This window comes from Solanum pennellii, chromosome 1 (assembly GCF_001406875.1).
Source record: "Solanum pennellii chromosome 1, SPENNV200".
Lineage (NCBI taxonomy): Eukaryota > Viridiplantae > Streptophyta > Magnoliopsida > Solanales > Solanaceae > Solanum > Solanum pennellii.
The window spans coordinates 62,917,639-62,925,847 of record NC_028637.1 but is presented as its reverse complement, the minus strand read 5'-3'; the positions used below and the strand labels follow the sequence as shown (position 1 = coordinate 62,925,847).

The window sequence follows — 8,209 nt, the reverse complement described above, 5'->3', positions numbered from 1 at the left end:
TATATATATATATATATATTTATATATATATAGTGTGTGTGTGTGTGTGTGTGTGTATACATATGATCCTTTAATTTATTGTTCAACGGTACATTATTGTAAAGTAATCCCTCTGTCTCATTTTATTGCAGGTAGTTTGACTCGATAGGGAGTTTAAGAAAGAAAAACTTTTAAAATTTATGGTCCAAAATGAATGATACAAATTTGCGTGGCTGTAAATCATTTCATTTAGGGTAAAATAGATATTGTATAACTAAATTTTTACTTACCATAAAAATGTGTAATTATTTTTGGGACCGACAAAAAGGAAAGTATGTCAGATAAATTGAGATAGATGAAGTATATCAAAAGGGAACTTAAACAAAATGTAGGTAACAAAGTAAACGTAGAGTGTACAATATTTCACTATATCAATTTGTGAAGCTGTAGATCACATTTTTTTAAACGGATTTTTATATAATGGTTGTGCTGTTAAACAATTACAATTAATGCTAGATAGCAACCAACCATTATATTAATTGCATCTACCAAACATGAGTGTCTGCTTTTCTCATGAGACAATCATTGCATTACAGTCACATTCATGTGAATCACAATAAGTCACATTCATGTGGATCACAGCCCTATGTATAATAAACAAGTTCTTCAAAAATTTCCCATCCAACTATCGATTATGGCAAACAAGTTCCTTGGCTCTTCCTTAAGGAACTCTTCTCCCAACAACCCTAAGTTCATCCAAATCATTACTTCATTAGATGAATTACACCGTCCGGTGACTAATTAATTGTAATTTTATTCCTTGTTATTTGTTGATTTTGTCCAAACTAATTATGTTGTATGAAACTGAATTTGACATTTCTTTTGCGCACAGAGGATTCCCGTAGTATTTGCCAAAAGACATTGCAAGAACATGTTTAACCCCGTGTTTCTTAAGGCTCCCCACGGAAAAGCATGGGAAATTGAAGTGGAAAATTCTCAAGGACAAATTCGGCTAGCCAAAGGATGGAATGATTTCTGTAACTATTACTCAATAAGCACCAGGAGCTTATAAATCTTCACATACAACACGCGTTCTCACTTTGCTTTCTCTATATGATTATTGTACAACAGAAATTAAAAATCTAATAGATCAATATATTAAATCAAATGAAGAAAGGGAAGATATTCCAGTTGCCCAAATTAATGCTAATGTAATCGAGAAAGATATTTTAGTTCTCCAAGCTCATGCTAATGTAATTGATGAAGAAGAGGAAGATATTTTTGTTGACCTTCAAGATAATGCTAATGTAATCGAGGAAGAAATGGAAGATATTCTAGTTATCTTCAAAGCTAAGGCTAATGTAATCGAGGAAGATATTTCTATTAATTTCCTTCAAACTAATGAAAATTTAATTGAGCAAGGTAAGTAAATATCTTAACTGCTTCATTATCTATTAGTTAAGTGAATCCATTAGTAGTATATCATACTAGTTGTTATACTTATATGAAGTTGTTGCGGATAAGGAGGTTGAAGAAGCTAATAGTAGAAGTGAAGAAGTTGGTCCAAATAATTATAGTAGTCGACACAGCTTGGTAAACTTGATTAGTGACAATCTTTTTTTTTTTGAAATGGTTATAAAAGAAGGCACATGCTACTTGTATGGTAAGTTTTATTAGTTTGTACACTGTTTCTTCAAATTTACTAGATTTTGCAAATACTATTTATTTTCCTGAAAATCTAACAATCATGTTTGTTTGATGAATATTTTTATTTGATTATCCCATTGCGATTCGCCCAAAGAACAGATATAATCAACATGAAGAATATGAGGTTGGTTATTAAGAAGGAGTAGAATGGGAAGTGGAAAAACAGTATACCAGGAGTATGGTTATCATAAAAGGAGGATATACTGCATTTCTAAAAGATAACAAGATAGCTAATGGTAAAATTGTCGTTTCAAGTTGATTCAGAGCCTTATTTTAAATGTTTTGCAGGTTCAGACTATCTCAACACCTCTTTGCTTGCAATAAATTAGCTACAATTTCATTGAATTGAATTTTGGCTATTTTGGTTTGTCTTAAAAGATGCTAGACTGATGTTATATTGTTTGCTTTAAAAAAACAGACAAACTTGCACTTAATTTGTTAGGTTATTGAATTTCACAATGATTTCTGCATAAATTATCTTCTTATAATTGCAAGTATATGTATTCATCAAGTGCTCTAGTAAGCATTTTATTTTGTAAACATTATGGAATGTAACTCTTGGTTGGTTTTGGCTTATATATGTTAAAATATTCTTTTCTAAACGTCAATTATTTATAGCAAATGAATTACTATTTTGCTGCTTTGTGAAAAGTTATAAGTCACGATGGAAGAAAACAGACAAAAAATCAGCCTTATCACTTACATTATTATTGCATTCGTCCTAAAATAGTTATGCGTTTTGTTTCTTGAGACCTAAGTCCACTCGCCCTACCAGATAAAGGAGGATTAAAATTAAGCCAGGCCTGAGGGTAGAGAAGAGAGAAAAAAGTCTTTTAAAACATACTTAGTTCTCCCTATCCCGTTCATGATAAATCACATAAGAAGGCTCAAAGCATTGTAAAAAATATGCTCTGGGATGAGAAACACTCAAGCCCTAATAAGGATGAACAAACAAAAATAAAATAAACTAGCACAAAAGGATGAAGAAGGTAACCACATATTATTAATTATTATCCCATCAAGAAAAAGAAGAATCTATAAACTATGGAATCATTCCAATAAATGGTCAAAAAAAGAATAACCTCAACTATCTAAAAAAGATATTGATTGTGTTGTGGAGAGTGATTGAAAAAGACCGTCAAATTGCGCACTTTGAAATAATTGAAACTCTGACTACCTTAGTGAGTCTAATACTAAGTTGGAGCAAGGATAAAGCGATTGGGCACATCTTCAATAATTTTGATCACGACTATTATATAACAAAGTTTTATTCAAAGGAAAACTTGGTGCAAATTCTACAACAAGGACCTTGATTCATCAACATATACATTTTAATTGTCAAAAAGTGAGATTCACATTTTGTTGCCTCAGAAGCCTGAGAAAATTTTAACCTTATATGTTTCAACAATTTCACCTTTCTTCTCATTTTGAAAGGCTACTCTGCCCCTTAGAAATAAGAAGGTGTTTGTTTAAATTGTACTCTAAGGAAGAAAATGTGTTTGCTTATCATGTTCATTTCAAACTCAATACTCATCTAAGTTATGGTCATATTTTCGCATCACCTTTTTTGATGTCCTTTCTTTTGATTACTAATTACATTAGCGTTGAACAAATAAAGGAAAAAAGATACTAATTAACAAGGAGAAAATGAAAATTTAGCATCCAATAACTCCATACATAATTGCTATCTATAGATTGATACAAGAATTAGGTAGAAGGGGATTAAAGTGACATTTATTTAATGAAGTGATACAAAGGTATGGGGTTTCTATAAAACTCATGAGATTTATTTAGATGTAAGATTTTTTAATAATTATCAATAAAATTGACTAATGAAAATAATGAAGTAAAAAATTTAAAAAAATATAATATAAAATATCGTAATAATTTTTTCTAGACCATAGAGATGTGTCACATCATCTTGTCTATGTCTAGCTTTATAATTGTGTATGTATTTTATGGTATATTTTCCTATTTATGAGGGTAGAGATGAAGATTTATTTATTGTCCATATATTCTATAAATGTGTTGGATTTATTTCTAATTAAATCTTTTGACACATATTTTATATAAAAAAGCTTGTTCAATTCAAGAGTATGTACTTAAATCAAGTGAAATATTCTTAAGGACATTGTCATCGACACAGCTCAAACCTTAAGTATCTCCTTAAATGAGGTAATTTATGATTGTATAACACTCGTAATTCAAAGTAGACGTGTTTGAAAATTCAAACCACTAAAATGTTAGAACCACGAGAACTCTAAAGTGTCATGCATGATATTCCCGTTAAATTGAGCATAAATTTTAAAGTTGAAATTTGAATTTATGAAGTTTTCATATTTTGTAATTTGAATTTTTGTTTGAATAGACATTTTACTTTAAAATAAATTGAATTTTTGTGAGTGAAATTCAAAATTCTCTCAAAAAGAACCAAATTTTGAAACTTGAAAATTATTCAAAACACAGATTTTCAAAAATTTAATCCAAAGTTTATGTTCAAATTGTTAATTTCATTTTTTTCATTGAATGTATTAGGGAAAAATCTCAGGTCTACCTCTTTTGTCTCGTGAATCATGACCACATAATTAGTTTTTCAAATAAAAACTTTATTTTGTGCCTAAACATGGTGTAGCTGTATATTGGCGTCTCATAAGTGATTTAATCCCATCTTCTTTGTTTAATATCTCTTTTTAATTTTGAATTCACCGTCTGATTCCCACATTTCAATAATTAATGCGTGTTCATTGCACAAGATTAGAAGAAAAATAACTATAAAAAGTTGATTTTACTTCTTTTAGGCTAATGCGTGCTAATTTAGTTTTAGGCTATTAATTTCTAATTAATATTGGGTTATATATTGCCAATTATATAATAGTAGTATATCTATGTCAATTCCTCTGTTGTTTTGGTCTTTTGAGTTGTGGGCTGAATGGGTTTGAGAATATTTGGATCACAACGTATTGTATTGTATTTTGGAAAAATTAGTAAACTAATAAAAAATAACATATTTAGTAAATTGATGTCAAAAATGTCATTATTTTATAAACTTTGTGTATCCACATTTTCTTCCTACTTTATCTTCCTTACACGTTTTAAATTATAAATATCCTTTTTTTTAATAAAAAAACATTCTCTCGCATATTTATATTATTTGATTCTTAATTCTCTCTCCCATTAAAAAAAATAATTTCTCTCTCATATTTATCTTTTCTGATTTTCCTTCAACATTCAAGTTGTCGATATTTATATGCCCTATATTTTGATTGTTTTTGTAAAAATTGGATCAACAAGAATCCCTTTGATTAAGGTATCCCTAATATTTATTCTATTTTTAGATTTCTTTTCGGATTCTTTTTTTGTTTAAATCTTAAAAAATTGTTGTTTGTATTTTTCAATCTCGATTAGGGTTTACTCTCCAATGACTGAATACAAGAGACTTACTAGATGTATACATCTCAATCAACAAATTTCTAGCGATTTTGCATCCTTTAATTTATTTATTACTCAAGAAATAACAGTTAATGTAGGATTTTCTGCTAAAATAAGGGAAGCGAGACTGTTAGGACATTTATAGGACGCAATTGGTGTGCAAAACTTTCCTAAAATTCTGAACGGAAATGTAGAATCTGTCTACTCGGGAGGATTTTGAAAAAGAAGACGAATGCCGAATAGTTGTCGAACAATTTTCTATTAGTTTGTTCTGGATTTTGTTGTTTATTTTTCAGAATTTGGTATTTCTTCTTAATTTGTAGTCAAATCACAATGTATGCTATCAATATTTGTATTTATTAAAAATCTCATGTTGAATAGTTTATGAAACTTTTATTTCACCCTAATTTGTATTCATCCAAAAGTATGTCAACTCGTTATGTATTTTATTTAACATTATATTAGTTTATTTTGTTTTTATAGTTTTTTCTTCAAATATTTGTCTCCTTTCTCAATCTATATTCAAACTAGTATGTTTGCTATAAATATTTGTATTCATTCAAAATCTCATATTGCATAGTTTATCAATCTTTATTTGTCCCTAATTTAAATTCATCTCAAAGGTAAGCCAACTAGTTATGTATTTATTTAAGAATGATTGTGACAAATTATCTCGTATTTTTTTTTAATTTTATATTTCATTCTCACTTTTCCATCATATTGTTTTTATATTTTATCATCATTACACAAAATACAATATAAAAGTTCGAAAGAATACAAATAGAAATAATATACATGTTGGAATAAATATGACTTGGTAAAGGAAACAAGATTCTAAATAGAAAAATAAATATAAACGGCATAAATAAAGAGTTATAGAAGGAAACAAATAAAAGTGAAGTCAAGAAACAAAGCAGAAGACAAGTTTGAGTTGAGCTAGGATTTCCACACAAAATAGGAATCCTATACGTGAGTTTCCAAGTTTCAAGAGAAAAAGGAAGCAGAGCACAAGTAGGATTTCATGACCACAATTATTTGAAAATAACTAGAAAAAATATTTGGTAATAAAAAATTAATTATTTTAAATCGTTTTAAGTTAAAGAAGCTCGATGATTAATAAATACAGTGGAGATCTAAAATTGGGTGTCAACAGGGTCCCCAATACGCTTTTTAAGCATAGAAACATGAAGTACCGGGTGAATCAGGGCTAACTCATTTGGCAAGTATAATTCATAGCGAACTTTCTCAATACGCTTCAAAATTTGATAGGGACCCACAAATTGGGGACTTAGTTACCTCTTTTTGTCAAACCTTTGAACACCCTTCATGAGTGAGATTTTAAACAGACCCAATCACCAACTTCAAAATCTAGATTCCTTCTTCTAAAATTGGAATAAGACTTTTGCCGACTTTGGGCCGTCTTCAGCCTCTCTCTAATGATTCAAACTCTTTCAATGGCCTCAAAAACTAGTCAGAACAATTAGAGAACTTTTACCTATTTCAAACCAAGATCTACACCTCCTACCATACAATGATTCCAAAGAAGCCACAACAATACTTGAGTGGTAACTATTATTGTAGAAAACTCTATCAATGGTAGATGGTCATCTAAATTATTCTTGAAATCTATACTAGATTCCCTCAACATATCCTCTACGATTTGGATGGTGCATTCCTCTTGACTATCCGTTTGAGTGTGGAAAATGATACTAAGCTTAACCTTCGTACCAAGAACTTTTTGGAATGCCTTCCAAAAGTGTGAAGTAAATTGAGTACCCCTATCTGAAATAATATATATAGGACCCCATGAAACATCACTATCTCTTTGATGTACAACTTGGCATAGTCTTCGACCGAGAATGACAGCTTGACGGGAATGAAGTGGGATGATTTTGTCATTCTATCGACAATGACCCAAATAGAAACATGTCGCCTTCGAGTACGAGGCAAACCCACTATGACGTCAATGTTCACACCCTCCCACTTCCAAGTGGGAATATCTATATCTTGTACAAGCCTCCTAGTCTTAGGTTTTCAGCCTTAACATGTTGACAATTCAGAGACTTGGCCACAAAACTCGCTATATTCTTCTTTAAACCATTTCACCAATAGACATCCCGTAGATCAGGATACATCTTGGTGACTCCCAGATGAATAGAATATCGCAAAACAGGATCTTATTCTAGAATTTTTTTCTCTCAAGCCATCAAATATGAAACATATATTCGACCTTGGTAGCTAAGCACCCCATGTCCCCCTTGGGAGAAAGCCTCAACAGTCTTGTTGAGCACCGATTCTTTCAACTCAACAGTTACGAGATCAAGGTCTTGCTTTTCCTTAACATCTACCACAAAAGATGATTTCGACCCTTTGTGAACTGTGACTCTACCTTTTGGGTAATCCACTAGTTTGACACCTAACTGGGCCAGTCTCTGTACATCACAAACTTCTCATCCTCTACATGTGACATACTACCAACGGACAATGAACATAGGGCATCCGCAACTACATTAGCCTTGTCGGGGTGGTAAAGGATACTCATGTCATAATCCTTCAAAAGTTCTAACCACCCTCTTTGTAAGAGATTAAAGTATTTTTGGCTAAACACATATTGAAGGATGTTGTGATCGTTTAAAACATCCGCATAAACCTCATACAATTAAGTTTTCCATATATTCAAAGCAAATATCGCTGCCGCTAATTTAACATCATGGGTCAGATAATTCTTCAAATAAACCTTTAGGTGCCATAAAGCATACGCAATCACCTTACTTTGTTCCATGGGCATTTCTTAAGAATAGCATGATATAGCACAACTAGAATGTCGTCATGATACCATGGCATTTTTAGGCCTAAACAATTTCATAATAGCTTTGGGGGAAACGCCTATTCTCTCCTAATGTTAGCTTGAATTGAATGCAAGGTGAATTTCATGAAATAGCTTGAGATTAGTTTCTCAAGATTTCGAATCCTTAGTAGTGCGTTAACCGGTGAAGCTGGGAGGATTTATTCTAAGAAATTTGTTATTACTCGAGGTGCAGGCTCTTGTTGTTGAGCTCTTCTCTGTTGCCAAACTTCGTTAATCACCGCTTAG

The 8,209-nt window shown here is 31.1% G+C and overlaps 1 pseudogene; it reads left to right on the top strand.

The window, feature by feature from the left end:
- Positions 1–459: 459 nt before the first annotated feature.
- On the top strand, positions 460–2,010 carry LOC107032455 (annotated as a pseudogene).
- Positions 2,011–8,209: the final 6,199 nt, after the last annotated feature.